Raw genomic sequence first — 16424 nt, 5'->3', positions numbered from 1 at the left:
GAAGAGGCTGTCTTTTCTCCATTGTATATTCTTGCCTCCTTTATCAAAGACAAGGTGACCATATGCGCGTGGGTTTATCGCTGGGTTTTCTGTCCTGTTCCATTGATCTATATTTCTGTTTTTGTGGCAGTACCACACTGTCTTGATTACTGTAACTTTGTAGTATAGTCTGAAGTCCAGGAGCCTGATTCCTCCAGCTCCATTTTTCCTTCACAAGATAGCTTTGGCTATTCGGGGTCTTTTGTGTTTCCACACAAATTGTGAAATTTTTTGTTCTAGTTCTGTGAAAAATGCCATTGGTTGTTTGGTAGGGATTGCACTGAATCTGTAGATTGCTTTGGGTAGTATAGTCATTTTCACAATGTTGATTCTTCCAATCCAAGAGCATGGTTTATCTCTCCATCTCTTTGTATCGTCTTTAATTTCTTTCATCAGTGTCTTATAGTTTTCTGCATATAGGTCTTTTGTCTCCTTAGGTAGGTTTATTCCTAGGTATTTTATTCTTTTTGTTGCAATGGTAAATGGGAGTGTTTCCTTAATTTCTCTTTCAGATTTTTCATCATTAGTGTATAGAAATGCAAGAGATTTCTGTGCATTAATTTTGTATCCTGCTACTTAACCAGATTCATTGATTAGCTCTAGTAGTTTTCTGGTAGCATCTTTAGGATTCTCTATGTATAGTATCATGTCATATGCAAACAGTGACAGCCTTACTTCTTCTCTTCTGATTTGGATTCCTTTTATTTCTTTTCTGCTCTGATGGCTGTGGCTAAAACTTCCAAAACTATGTTGAATAATATTGGTGAGAGTGGGCAACCTTGTCTTGTTCCTGATCTTAGAGGAAATGGTTTCAGTTTTTCACCATTGAGAACAATGTTGGCTGTGCGTTTGTCATATATGGCCTTTATTATATTGAGGTAAGTTCCCCCTATGTGTACTTTCTGGAGGGTTTTTATCATAAATCAGTGTCGAATTTTGTCAAAAGCTTTTTCTGCATCTGTTGAGGTAATCATATGGTTTTTATCCTTCAGTTTGTTAATATGGTGTATCACATTGATTGATTTGCGTATATTGAAGAATCCTTGCACTCCTGGGATAAACCCCACTTGATCATGGTGTATGATCCTTTTAATGTGCTCTTGGATTCTGTTTGTTAGTATTTTGTTGAGGATTTTTGCATCTATATTCATCAGTGATATTGGCCTGTAGTTTTCTTTCTTTGTGGTATCTTTGTCTGGTTTTGGTATCAGGGTGATGGTGGCCTCATAGAGTGTTCCTCTCTCTGCTATATTTTGGAAGAGTTTGAGAAGAATACGTGTTAGCTCTTCTCGAAATGTGTCATAGAATTAGCCTGTGAAGCCATCTGGTCCTGGGCTTTTGTTTGTTGGAAGATTTTTAATCACAGTCTCAATTTCAGTGCTTGTGATTGGTCTGTTTATATTTTCTCTTTCTTCCTGGTTCAGTCTCAGAAGGTTGTGCTTTCCTAAGAATTTGTCCATTTCTTCCAGGTTGTCATTTTATTGGCATATAGTTGCTTGTAGTAGTCTCTCATGATCCTCTGTATTTCTGTAGGGTCAGCTGTTACTTCTCCTTTTTCATTTCTAATTCTGTTGATTTGAGTCTTCACCCTTTTTTTCTTGATAAGTCTGGCTAATGGTTTATCAATTTTGTTTATCTTCTCAAAGAACCAGCTTTTAGTTTTATTGATCTTTGTTACTGTTTCCTTCAATTCTTTTTCATTTATTTCTGATCTGATCTTTATGATTACTTTCCTTCTGCTAACTATGGGTTTTTTTAGTTCTTGTCTCTCTAATTGCTTTCAGTGTAAGGTTAGGTTGTTTATTTGAGATGTTTCTTGTTTCTTGAGGTAGGATTGTATTGCTATAAAATTCCCTGTTTGAACTGCTTTTGCTGCATCCCATAGGTTTTGTACCATTGTGTCTTCATTGTCATTTGTGTCTAGGTATTTTTTGATTTCCTCTGTGATTTCTTCAGTGAGCTCTTGGCTATTTAGTAGTGTATTGTTTAGCCTCCATGTGTTTGCATTTTTTACAGTTTTTTTCCTGTGATTGATATCTAGTCTCATAGTGTTGTGGTCGGAAAAGATATTTGAAATGATTTCAATTCTCTTAAATTTACCAAGGCTTGATTTGTGACCCAAGATATGATCTATTCTGGAGAAACTTCCATGAGCACCTGAGAAGAACATGTAATCTGTTGTTTTTGGATGTAATGTCCTATAAATATCAATTAAGTTCATCTTGTTTAATGTGTCACTTAAAGTTTGTGTTTCCTTATTTATTTTCATTTTGGTTGATCTGTCCATTTGTGAAAGTGGGGTGTTAAAGTCCCCTACTATGATTATGTTACTGTCGATTTCCCCTTTTATGGCTGTTGGCATTTGCCTTATGTATTGAGGTGCTCCTATGTTGGGTGCATAAATATTTACAATTGTTATATCTTCTTGGATTGATCCCTTGATCATTATGTAGTGTCCTTTTTTGTCTCTTGTAATAGTCTTTAAAGTCTATATTGTCTGATATGAGAATTGCTACTCCAGCTTTCTTTCGATTTCCATTTGCATGGAATATCTTTTTCCATCCCCTCACTTTCAGTCTGCATGTGTCCCTTGGTCTGAAGTAGGTCTCTTGTAGAAAGCATATATATGCGTCTTGTTTTTTCATCCATTCAGCCAATCTACGTCTTTTGGTTGGAGCATTTAATCCATTTACATTTAAGGTAATTATCGATATGTATGTTCCCATTACCATTTTCTTAATTGTTTTGGGTTTGGTATTGTAGGTCTTTTCCCTCTCCTGTGTTTCTTGCCTAGAGAAGTTCCTTTAGCATTTGTTGTAAAGGTGGTTTGGTGGTGCTGAATTCTCTTAGCTTTTGCTTGTTTGCAAAGGATTTAAGTTCTCCATCAAATCTGAATGAGGTCCTTGCTGGGTAGAGTAATCTTGGTTGTAGGCTTTTCACTTTCACCACTTTAAATATGTCCTGTCACTCCCTTCTGGCTTGCAGAGTTTCTGCTGAAAGATCAGCTGTTAATATTATGGGGAATCCCTTGTATGTTATTTGTTGCTTTTCCCTTGCTGCTTTTAATATTTTTTCGTTGTATTTTTGGTAGTTTGATTTATATGTGTCTTGGCGTGTTAACTCTTTGGATTTATCCTGTGTGGGACTCTCTGCGCTTCCTGGACTTGTTTACTTCCTTTCCCATATTAGGGAAGTTTTCAACTATAATCTCTTCAAATATTTTCTCAGTCCCTTTCTTTTTCTCTTCTTCTTCTGGGAACCCTATAATTCACATGTTGGTGCATATAATGTTTTCCTAGAGTTCTCTGAGACTGTCCTCAATTCCCTTCTTTCTTTTTTCTTTATTCTGCTCTGTGGTAGTTATTTCCACTATTTTTTGTTCCAGGTCACTTATCCTTTCTTCTGCCTCAGTTATTCTGCTATTGATTCCTTTCAGAGAATTTTTAATTTCATTTATTGTGTTGTTCATCATTGTCTGTTTGCTCTTTAGTTCTTCTGGGTCCTTGTTAAACATTTCTTGTATTTTCTCCATTCTTTTTCCATGATTTTTGATCATCTTTACTATCATTACTCTGAATTCTTTTTCAAGTAGACTGCCTATTTCCTCTTTATTTGTTTGGTCTGGTGGGTTTTTATCTTGCTCCTTCTACTGCTGCATTTCTCTGTCTTCTCATTTTGCTTAACTTACTGTGTTTGGGGTCTCTTTTTCAAAAGCTGCAGGTTCATAGTTCCCATGGTTTTTGGTGTCTGCTCCCAGTGCGTAAGGTTGGCTGAATGGGTTGTGTAGGCTTCCTGGTGGAGGGGACTGATGCCTGTGTTCTGGTGGATGAGGCTGGATCTTGTCCTTCTGGTGGGAGGACCATGTCCAGTAGTGTGTTTTGGGGTGTTGTGAACTTATTATGATTTTAGGCAGCCTCTCTGCTAATGGGTGGGGTTGTATTCCTGTATTGCTAGTTGTTTGGCATGGAGTGTCCAGCACTGGAGCTTGCTGGTCGTTGAGTGGAGCTGGGTCTTAGCGTTGAGACAGAGATCTCTGGGAGAGCTCTTGTCAATTGATATCACATGGGCCCAAGAGGTCTCTGGTGGTCCAATGTCCTGAACACAGCTCTCCTACTCAGAGGCACAGGCCTGACACCTGGCCCGAGCACCAAGATGTGGGTGCTCCCTTCTCCCTTTTCATCTTACTCCTCCACCATCTTGAAGGTCCTCCAAGAAGAGCCTTAAGATAAAGTTTTGTTTAAAGTAAACACTGCTCTTTTTGTGTAATTATCAGGCAGGATTATTGAAGTAATCGTCCAAGGAGCAACTCCATTCTCTATTGTTACCAAAGACTGACATTTTTATAATTCTCTTTCCTGTCCTCTTTGACACTTTTATGAAAATCCTGACATGACCTACCTTGGAAGAAAATGGATTAATCAGACTTCAATGAAAGTCATTTTTTGAATGTGATTGATTCTCCTCATTTGGTTGAGGGCTAAGTGGCTAACAGGGTAGCTGTTTCTCTCCCAAATGTAGGAAGATCTTGAGACAGAAATTGATCAGGCTATTTTAGTGCTTTATCTCATAAAGGAGATACAAAGTTTCTAGGTCTGGAAATGAGAACAAATGGGAATGGGAAGAGAAGAATTTTGACAGTTCAATCCAGAGAAAATGGTTTACCTAAACAAATGGTGATTCATTAAAATTGATCATAGATTAAGAGTTCTTTCTTCCAGCTACATGATAGACTATATATATATATATATATATATATATCTCAAATTAATTCTCCCAGCAGCCTTATGAGTTTGGTGTAACAGAGCCTAAGTAGCCACTCATTGCAACACTTATGTATCATCTATCCATTAACAAGTAGTGATGGAGCAGGTGAAATATAACAGTTGTTCTGATGGGCTGGACTGAACATGGCAGAGAGAGTCCCTCTCCTTAGCGAGCTTATGTTCTATGGGGAAAACAGAAATTAAAGAAATAATTATGTTCATGTTCTAGGAGCTTTCTATTGGAGCAACTATCCAAACACAGCGATCAGAGAAAGCCTTTCCAAAGAACTAATATTGAGTTTAAAATCTGAAGAATGAATATCAGTTACCAAAGCTGGGCTGGATGTCTCTTTGATGTGATGCTGTAGCCCACCCACCTCATCACTCTATCCTCTGCTTAATTCCACTATGTAATCCATCAAGATATTGCTTCTGTCCTAAATGAGCTCACAGTTACATGGTAGAAGAAGCATTAAAATAGATGATGAGATCTGAGGGCACTGAACAAGAATCTAAATCCTAAACACTAACTCCATTTCCTGGTTAATAATTTGGGAATTTTACAGATAACTATGTTTTCATGAGTGAATTATTAAAATATAAATATTCCTAGAATATAGATAATAACTGACATGAATGTGGTGGTTACCTGGTGCCAAGTCCTATACTTAGGGCTTTACACGTATCAATTAAATTCATTATTGTAATCACCCTATGAGGCAGACACTAGCATTATCCCCATTATGTAGATGCGGAAAATAAGGCACAGAGAAATTAAGAAAATCCTTTAAGAATACACAGCAAGTAGGTGGTGAGGCAGGATTCACAGCTAAAGTCCATTTTCTTAACCTCTTAACCTCTATACTCATGTATCAACCAGCTGAAATTGAGACCCTATAATTACAGAAGATAGTTGTCAAGGAGAATTTAAGGGGAAATGGGGAAAAAGAGTGAAAGGAAGCAGAAAGAACCAGTTACAGAGGGATGATTCAGTCCTGATATCAGATATGAGAAGGCGCAAAGAAAAACCACTTTATAAAACAAAATGCTGCCCTAAGTAGGTGTTTTCATTTATATTAACTGTTACACTAATTTCATTAGGTACAGTTTGGTGGTCCAATGTGAAACTTCTTGGAGTAAAATAGTTCTATAAGAAAACTTGAAAGCTATGGCCCTATCTCCAGAAAAATTCAAACATATATACTTTTACATATATATCACTTTGAGGATTTTCAGGCCTAGAAGTCATCTATGAAGATGACCATCTCAGGGACCCTGCTTTTTGTTATTGTCTTAACTGTATTGAAATGATTTTCTCAAAATGCTAAAGCCAGGAAAAGAATCTGTCAGCGGTATTTAGAGTTTACAACAAAGTTAATGAGAAGGTTCTAAAAATGCTAACGATCAGGGAAGCAATAGAGAAGAATAAATCGTTGTAATGTTAATGAATATCTGTTCTTCCTGTGTAGTCCTCACTCCTGATACCTATAAGCAGATGGCCAGGTCATTATATTCTTCATTTTATATGCTTGGTCGAGTAGGAAGTAGAATTTACATTTAAAGACATTTCTAGTGGTTTTTGTAAAAGCCCAAAAGTTTTTCAACTTTTATGCTAGATTTCTAGAAGGGGACAGAGAAAGAGGAAAAACTTTGAGGGAAGGAAAAGGGGAAAATAAATGAAATTACAGCTTGGGGTGGGCCCTATTTCATGCCATTTCCCAAGAAGTTGTTCTCAGTGGTGGTGACTTCCAGGAGCTTATGGAAAGACAGGACCCTAAGCACTTCTTAGGCCTGGATAACTTTTATGTCCTAAGTATGTCACCAAATAGAGAGTTGCCAGAGAGTTATGACCATGCAGTCTTGGAAAATACATTGCTCAGTGGCAACCCATATAGACCTAAGTCTAAAAGAATCTTCTGGGGACTTCCCTGGTGGCGCAGTAGTTAAGACTCTGCGCTCCCAATGCAGGGGGCCTGGGTTCCATCCCTGGTCAGGGAACTAGATCCCACATGCATGCCACAACTAAGAGTTTGCATGCCAAAACTAAGGAGCCGGCAAGCGCAACTAAGGAGGCCACTGGCCTCAACTAAGGATCCCGCCTGCCACAACTAAGACCCGGCACAACCAAATAAATAAATTAAATAAATATAAAAAGAGAGAATCTTCTGGAATATTTTGTTCAAAACAAGATGCCAAGACCTTTGTATGATCTGTGATTGGAGAGGCAGCCCCTTCAATAAATTATACTAAGTTTCCAGATGGGGCTTTAAATCCAATTTAATTTAATTTAATGAAAAAAGTAACATTTTTGTATTGTATTTCAGCACACTTTATTACAAAATGAATATTGATTTTATGCAAGAGGTGGAAATTTCACATTTGGTGAAGATATTTTGATATTGTATCAGATATTCAAATCAAATTGAAACTCCAATCAAGTAAATTAAGTACTAAGGTGAGTATAACAACCATAGACAAATCCCTCCCACCTTTACTCTCACCTCAAAAATACCCACTAGCCCTCACATAGTCCTCTCTAAAAGCAGGAAGGCGGACACAAATGCACTTTACATTCTAGTAGAAGTTAGACTATGGAAAAGGGTATGGGAGAGGAACCAATGAGGGTAGGTCTATTTTCTAGTTTTCAAACTTAATTCTAACTGAGAAACATGTCCTGGAGCTTGAATTGAAAATAGAATTGGAGAAACTACCATGCTTTCTGAACATAGTCTGGGCTGCCCCTTTGGCATGATCTGCTTTGATTCCCTTCCAGCTCCTCTCTGTCTGCTATCTTCCAATGCACCAAATGTGCCTTCTGCAATTAGCATGCCAAGCTTTCTGGTTGACCCAGTGTCCTGGAATGAAATCAGTGTTAACGGTTCCTGTGATTCTGGTTGTTTTTGCTTTATTGATGTTTCCTTCTCCCTTCATCCCACCTCCAAACTAATTTTCATTCTATTTGAAAACAACCCAAAATGATGAATTATTTTGTGCTTTTCTGCAGTGGTAAGATTTAATTGGGTTTCCCTGGCTCAGTTCAATTCCTGGCACAATGAAGTCAAACCCTTGAACGTGAGGGACAGACAAGAGGTAAGATGGTGAATAACATGTCCTGAGCACTATGCAAGTCTGCTGAAAACAATTACATCACCCACGTATCTCCCTTCACCTTTCTCTCTCCCTTTCTTTCTTTCTTTTTTTGTTTTTGTTTGTGTTGGCAAAATATTTCCAGTATTACATGGAATAACATCAGGATACAGAAATGTTGCCAATAGCATTAAATATCAAAAGAAACTGATTACTTTAATAACCTGGTTCATAGGAAAATAAAATAGTATAAACCTCTTTGCAACTTTATAAAGGGAGTGTTGATAATATTTGGTTCTTTCTATTGAATAAAGAAGAGTTAAAAAGAAATGCCAAGCATACCATTTATCTACTGAAGTGTAACAAGCCACTGTGATTCTGCTGCTCGTGGGGGCGTTCTGCTGTTTCTTTCTGGGCTCGTCACATGGTTGTAGCCAGCCAGTCCCTTCCTTGGGGCTGCAGGATCCAAGATGACCTCACTCCTATGTCTGGGCTTTGGTGCTGCCTGTCGACTGGGTCTCTCACTCTCTCTCTCCCAAAGGTCTTTCATCATTCATGGGCTAGGTGAACTTCTCTAGTTGTGCTGGAAGCATTCCAAGGGCTCAGAGATGGAATCCATACATCTTTTTGAGGCTGAGGCTGCAGAAACTCACATAACCTCATTCTATTGGTCAAAGGAAGTCTTAATGCCAGCCAAAATTCAAGGAATAGGGGAATAGACCTCACCTTTTGACTGGAAGAATTGCAATAAATGTGCGATCATATTTTATCTACCACATTGAGCAAGTAAAAATTTATATCAGAATTATATGTCTAAATGCCAAGGTGGGCTTCTTGAAGGCAGTGAATATTTATTATATTTATTTTCACATTTCAAGCTCAGAGTGCTACCACATAGTAGATCCCATTATCTGTCTGTTGAACAAGTATTGATGCCTGTGGATTGAGAAAATATAACAAAAATAAAATAATGATAATTCCTTATGATTGACTATGTAACTTAGAATTTTTATGGTTATTTGTGTGAAGTCACTTATTATGTGAGATTAATTTGGGTGGACCTAGAAGCTCTCTTTTAGGGGTACAGAGTAATTTGGAAAAAAATGGCTTGAGGCATTTTAGACTGGGAGTATAGCATGTATAAAAATCAAAAAGGTGGGAAGACAACTTATACGTGGAGGGCAGTCAGCATATTGTTGAGTGAATAAAGGACTATCAAGTTTGTTGAGCTGAGAAGTGGAAACCGGTGGATTTTTTAAAGGCAAGACAGATAATATCAGATCCAATGTGATAGGTTAGAGGAAGATATAGAAGGAAATTAGACTTTCAAAAAGTGGCTCAGCACTTTCCTATTAAGAAGTCTTTACATTCAAACACTGGTTCTTCCACTCAAACAAGTCATTCCCAAGTGCTAAATTTAAAGGGGCTACATGGAATACTAAGGAAGCTGGAGTAAACAGAGTTTGTTTTGTATCAGCAGGCTTAAACTCTTTGCCTCTAGGCTCAAACCTAAAGAACTTCTGACTTCCTCTAATTTTGACTCTCCCATTCTCAACACTCTCTACCTGTCTGACCACTGCCACACAGGCCACCTGAGGGGTGATGCTTCTCTGAGATTTTCCTTATGCACCAATTGCAGTAAATACCATCCTGCACTTTGCAGCCTATGAAACACTGCTCACTTGTTGGCCATACTCTGTATCCCTAACCAAACTATACATTCCTTAAGGACAGAAAGGTTGTCTAGTCTTTTCCCTCTTTTTGCCCTCAGTGATGGTATTCAGTAAATCTCTAATTTAAAATAAACAGAAAAATCTTAAAAGTATTTTTCTTGCATAGTAATAATATGCATGTCTTTTATTTTCTTCTTTAAAATGTATTAACATGAGCAAAGCATTTATACCAGTGCCTGACATAAGGAATTGCTAAATGATATTTTACTGTCCTTACTACCATTATCATTATTACTTGCATGTAACTTATAAGCAGATCAGGTCAAGGCAACACCTCTCCTTGTAGATCCTCTGTAAACCACGGGCAGACTGGCCACCTGCATTAATTGATTTAGGTAACAAATATTCGTTGTACATTTCACATGTGCTAAGTTCGCATTTTCAGTGGTAAGCAACATAGACATGGTTCTTCCCTCCGTGGAGCTTACAATCTGGGTTTGGGGTTGGAGGAAGCACATATTAAATTAGTGAAGGGGCAAATTACAAATCTCAATAAGTGTTATGAATGGAAAGGACAAGGTGCTATGTATGAGTACATACGACAGAGGGCAACATACTAGACCAGGTGGTCAAGGGATACCTTTCTGAAGAAGTTATACTTAAGATGAAATAAAAAATAAAATAACATGGTTCAAGTCCAGTGAACAGTGATAGAAGAACAGTGTAAACAGAAGGAGCAGCATGGGGTCAAATGCATATGATGAAAAGAGAGTATAGCAACTGATAAAATAGAAGAATTTCCCATTCTTGGTCTCTGAAGCTGACTACCTAGGTTTAAATCTTGGCCTTTTCCTTTGCTAGATGTGTGATTCCAGGCAGTTTATTCTGTGCCTTAGTCTCCTCATTGATAAAAAGAGGTAATAGTAATTACCTTATAGGGCAGCAGTCCCTAACCTTTTTGGCACCAGGGACTGGTTTCGTGGAAGACAATTTTTCCATGGACGGGGGTTGGAGGTTGGGGGGGATGGTTCAGGCGGTAATTCGAGCAATGGTTCAGGTGGTAATGCAATCGATGGGGAGCAATGGGGAGCGGCAGATGAAGCTTTGCTTGCTCGCCTGCCGCTCACCTCCTGCTGTGCGGCCCGATTCCTAACAGGCCTTGTACCCATACCGGTCCGTGGCCCAGGGGGTGGGAACCCCTGTTATAGGGTACTGTGAGGATTAACATGAAAGTGCTTAGCACACTATAAATGCTTTATCAGTATTATTGGAGAAAACTGGGCTGGCTGACTCATTCAGTCAACTACGTGTTGAGAATATACTGCGCCAGGCCTGCTGGTGATGCTCCTGACATCACCTGGATCACTGGCCCCTGTATCTCTGCTACTAACCTCTCTTTTTTCAGCCAGAAGCACGACATCACTTTGAAATGTCTTGCTTTTTGGGTAAGAGTTCCTCAGCAGAGCTGTTTGGGTTCTTAATGATAAAGGCTTACATTTTCCATTCATACCACAGCCCTCTCCTTCCCAAAGCTTGGAATTCTGTAGGTGAAGCTTGGAAGCAGGGAGGGCCTGGGAGAGGTTGGATCAGTGGGCTTTCATGCGGTCTCACACTGCACCCCCCCAGAATCTCGCACTGTTCTCTTTTACACGCTGCTGCCAGCCTGCAGTTTTATCTTCGCACACAGTTTCTCTCTGCTTGCCCTTTATCCCTCCAATCCCCTCCATGTCTCAGAAATCTCAGCCATATCTCAGACACACAAGCCACAAGTCTTTCCTCCTCTGGCCCTGGAATTTTCTCCTGTGCCCTCAGTAAGAGCAGCGTGGATTTCAGGACAGTTAATGCTCTGAATCCTGGACCAAAAGCAGATGGAAACAATGGACAGAGCCTTCTCTTTCCTCCCCTGACCCTTCTTTCATATTGACGACTCTCATAAGCAAGCGTTTCATCCATTTCTCACAGCAGCCCTAGTAGAAACCCCAATAAACACCCTGATGTTGGCTTTTCCTCCTTCCCAGAGTTGCCCTCACAGTTGCTTCCGGTGATAGCCTGTCAAATTATTACTTACACTCCAGCCCCCCAAATAATGGTCACCTCTGCACCTAACAGTACTTTTTATTTTTCCTTCCTTTCTTTTTAAAAATACAACTATTATGTAATTTTAGAAGCTATCTAATAAGAGCCATTTGGAAAATTCAAAAGAAAAGAAAATATATTAGAATATATATATATATATTTTTCTCTCTAGTATATTTTATTCTCTCTCCATATATGTACACACACACACATATATATACATCCATACATATATACACAAACATATATATTCTTCCTCCATGAGTCCTTGTGCTTAAAGGGAAGAAATGAATTTCTTTAAAAATTTGAGAGTACTACTAACAAGTACACATTTTAGAAGTACAAAGCAGGTAACTTACTGATGTTTCCTCCCTCTGTAGCATTAATTATAGTGGATGCACACACGGAACTCTGAGAACAGCATTCTAAGGTTATATTCAGTATGCGTTCCTGATATACCACCTGAGAATCCATCCGTATGTCTTTTGCTTAGGAAATATTTTTGAAAAATATGACAGTCCCCTCTACACCTAATAGTACTTTTCCCCCCTTTCTTTCTTTTTAAAAATATAAATATTGTGTAATTCTAGGAACTATCTTATAAAAGTCATTTGTAAAACTCAAAATAAAAGTTACTTAATCAGAAAATCTTTATATATTAGCTATGTGGAGAGACAACTCATTTTCAACATTTTTTTAAATGCAAGCAATTTCAAGTAGTCTGTCTTTTTGTTTCCATGAATGCATTTGTAAATACATGTTTAAGCTTAAATACATTTACCACTTTAAATATGTAAACTATTATTGCTCACTATCTTATCTTCATCTGTTCTCTTATCTTCATCTGTTCTCTTGCTCCAAGACCTCCTCTGTGATTATCAAAGGATATAACATTTTGACAAAATGAAAAGGTAAAGATTACTGACTGGAAAAGCAAGTTACAGAAATACATAGAGTGTGTGATTTTATTTTGTTGAAAAAAGAAAAATACATTTATGTATGTGTTATTCAGCTAACTCTGAGGGAGAGATTTATTATTTACTTAATTCTAAGAGAGAGGGAGAAAAGAAGAAAGAGGAGGAAGAGGAAGAGGATGATGATGATGATGATGGGGAAATGAAGAGGAGATCCAGAAAGTATACCACTAAGGTATTAACACCGAGTATGCATTTTTATTATTGTTTATGGGTTTTATTATCTGTACTTCTTAATTTATTACAATGCCCATATTTCAGCTTCTACCAAAAAATATACATGTATATGACAACTTACACATGTATATGACAATATATATGTATATATATGTGCGTGTGTATGTGTATGTAACAAACTTGAAGAAAGCACTGATTTAAGTTTTGTTTGAGGCAACTATTTTACTCTTCTGATAAAAAAACAAAAGAAACACATAGTCTCTCGCCAACGATAAATCAACTCAGATGCCCACAAGAGTTTTCAAGTTTGCCTGGAATTTCCAAGTTCATAAATGTTCAGTGGTTTTTAAATTTGGAAACCTGTTTTTCCCGTTGCTAATAATAAATCTTATGAACTATCCTACACAAAGCATTAGGTACCCTAAATAAACACTATAAAAATAATCTCCTTTATTTATGGTCATGCTGTTTCAGATGCCCACAACCAATTGTCTCCCCTGCTTTAGAGGCCGGAACCCTTCTTGTCTCTCTTCATTTCACCCTTGTCACTCCCAATTCTCTGGCAAGTTTGGTAAATACTAAAAATAAAATAGGCAATATATAGAAAGATGATAAGTAAATAATATATGTAATTTATACCTTCAAATCTTCTTCAATGTGTTCTTTGAGTTAGTTTTCCAGTCTGTTGGATCAAGGAGTTTTTCTTCTTCATATTTTACAAAGAATTCTCCCTTAAAAAAAAAAAAAAAGGAAAGAAAAGAAAAGAAAGGAAGTTGAGAATCAAGCATATGTCACTGTTAATGGAATGATGGAGTCTAGACTATAAGACACATTCCCTGGGATTCCCAGCAGCCTTTGCAACATCTCTAGGTCACTTACCTTTAAGACCCCTCTCCTCAAACTTCACAACCCTATTACATTCTACAGAAGGCCATTTTTAGGGGTGCCATTCTTTATTTTTATACAGAGCAAATGACTTCCATGGTAAATTTTGGAGGGGAGAGGCAGACCCAATAGCTTGCTCTGAAAGATTCCTAGAAATAAAGAAGTAAAGGATAAAAGTTCTTTCTCTCCCTCTCTCTCTCACCCTTCCCCTTTCGACAGTGAGCATAATTTTCTTTCTGCAACTGAGGAGAGTCAGGCAGAGGGCTGGGCTCCCTGAGAAAGATAAGTGTGTGGGCACTCTAACTCTATTCTTTGTGATGGCTGAGAGCCTTGCCAGACTGCTATAATGTATTGATACTTCAGAGAAGCAAGGAAATATTGTGAGATTTCATTTACTTAATGGTTTACAGATTGAGTTCCATACAGCCTTGAATATTGTACGGTTTACCTTATAACATATTGTACTATTTTTAAAAACAGTATAAATGATTCTTTCTTAAATAAACGTAGTATTTTTTTTCTTTTGAATTAACTAGTTCCAAGTGACCCATCACATCAAAATCATATGTGGAGGGAGAGACCTTCAAGATGGCGGAGGAGACGTGGAGATCGCCTTCCTCCCCACAAATACATCAGAAATACATCTACATGTGGAACAACTCTTACAGAACACCTACTGAACGCTGGCAGAAGACCTCAGACCTCCCAAAAGGCAAGAAACTCCCCATGTACCTGGGTAGGGCAAAAGAAAAAAAGAAAAAACAGAGACCAAAGAATAGGGATGGGGTCTGAACCTCTAGGAGGGAATGTGAAGGACGAAAAGCTTCCACACACTAGGAGCCCCTTCACTGGCAGAGATGGGAGGTGGGGGCGGGGAAGCTTCGGAGCCACGGAGGTGAGCGCAGCAACAGGGGTGCGGAGGGCAGAGCGGAGAGATTTCCCGCACAGAGGCTCGGCGCCGAGCAGCACTCACCAGCCCGAGAGGGTTGTCTGCTCCCCCGCTGGGGCGGGTGGGGGCTGGGAGCTGAGGCTCGGGCTTCGGTGGGATCGCAGGGAGAGGACTGGGGTTGGCGGCGTGAACACAGCCTGAAGGGGTTAGCGCACCACAGCTGGCCGGGAGGGAGTCCGGGAAAAAGTCTGCAGCTGCCTAAGAGACAAGAGACTTTTTCTTGCCTCTTTGTTTCGCGGTGCGCAAGGAGAGGGGATTCAGAGCGCCGCCTAAACGAGCTCCAGAGACAAGTGCGAGCCGCGGCTATCAACGCGGACCCCAGAGGCGGGCGTGAGACGCTGGGGCTGCTGCTGCCGCCTCCAAAAATCCTGTGTGCGAGCACAGGTCACTATCCACACTGCGCCTCCCAGGAGCCTGTGCAGCCTGCCACTGCCAGGGTCCCGTGAACCACGGACAACTTACCCGGGAGAACGCGCGGCGCGCCTCAGGCTGGTGCAACGTCACGCCGGCCTCTGCCGCCGCAGGCTCGCCCGCATCCATACCCCTCCCTCCCCCCGGCCTGAGTGAGCCAGAGCCCCCAAAGCAGCTGCTCCTTTAACCCCGCCCTGTCTGGGCAGGAACAGACGCCCTCAGGCGACCTACATGCAGAGGCGGGTCCAAATCCAAAGCTGAACCCCGGGAGCTGTGCGAACAAAGAAGAGAAAGGGAAATCTCTCCCCGCAGCTTCAGGAGCAATGGATTAAATCTCCACAATCAACTTGATGTACCCTGCATCTGTGGAATACCTGAATAGACAACGAATCATCCCAAAATTGAGGCAGTGGACTTTGGAGGCAACAATATATACATTTTTTTCCCTTTTTCTCTTTTTGTGAGTGTGTATGTGTATGCTTCTTTGTGTGATTTTGTCTGTATAGGTTTGCTTTTACCATTTGTCCACGGGTTCTGTCTATCCGTTTTATTGCTTCTTTTTTATTACTTTTTAATTTTTTTATTTTTAATAATTATTTTTTGTTTTTTACTTTAATAACTTTCTTTTCTTTCTTTCTTTCCTCCCTCCCTCCCTCCCTCCCTCCTTCCTTCCTTCCTTCCTTTCTTTCTTTCTGCCTTTTCTTCTGAGCCATGTGGCTGACAGGGTCTTGGTGCTCCTCCTGGGTGTCAGGCTTGAGCCTCTGAGGTGGGAGAGCCAAGTTCAGGACATTGGTCACCAGAGACCTCCTGGGTCCACATAATATTAAACAGCGAAAGCTCTCCCAGAGATCTCCATCTCAATGCTAAGACCCAGCTCCACTCAATGACCAGCAAGCTCCAGTGCTGGAAACCCTATGCCAAAAAACTAGCAAGACAGGAACACAACCACACACATTAGTAGAGAGGCTGACTAAAATCATAATAAGATCACAGACACCCCAAAACACACCACCAGACGCAGTCCTGCCCACCAGAAAGACAAGATCCAGCCTCATCCTCCACAACACAGACACCAGTCCCCTCTACCAGGAAGCCTACACAACCCACTGAACCAACCTTAGGCACTGGGGGCAGGCACCAAAAACAACAGGAACTACGAACCTGCAGCCTGTGAAAAGGAGACCCCAAACTCAGTAAGTTAAGCAAAATGAGAAGACAGAGAAACACACAGCTGATGAAGGAGCAAGGTAAAAACCCACCAGACCAAACAAATGAACAGAAAATAAGCAGTCTACGCAAAAAAGAATTCAGAGTAATGATAGTAAAGATGACCCAAAATCATGGAAAAAGAATGGAGAAAATACAAGAAACGTTTAACAAGGAACTAGAA

General features: G+C 39.7%; 1 protein-coding gene across 1 annotated transcript in view; it reads right to left on the bottom strand.

Annotated features, from left to right (window-relative positions):
• The window catches only part of CHRM2 (cholinergic receptor muscarinic 2), a 400090-nt gene that overhangs the window by 237921 nt on the left and 145745 nt on the right, over positions 1–16424 (bottom strand). The window contains exon 2 of the mRNA XM_082473074.1: positions 13429–13520. The gene's annotated coding sequence lies outside the window, so the exon portion shown is untranslated. The remainder of the gene's footprint in view (positions 1–13428; positions 13521–16424) is intronic.

This window comes from Balaenoptera physalus, assembly GCF_965194825.1.
Source record: "Balaenoptera physalus genome assembly, chromosome: 8".
NCBI classification, from domain to species: domain Eukaryota; kingdom Metazoa; phylum Chordata; class Mammalia; order Artiodactyla; family Balaenopteridae; genus Balaenoptera; species Balaenoptera physalus.
The sequence above is the reverse complement of the archived record's forward strand: the minus strand, read 5'-3'. Positions and strand labels throughout refer to the sequence as shown.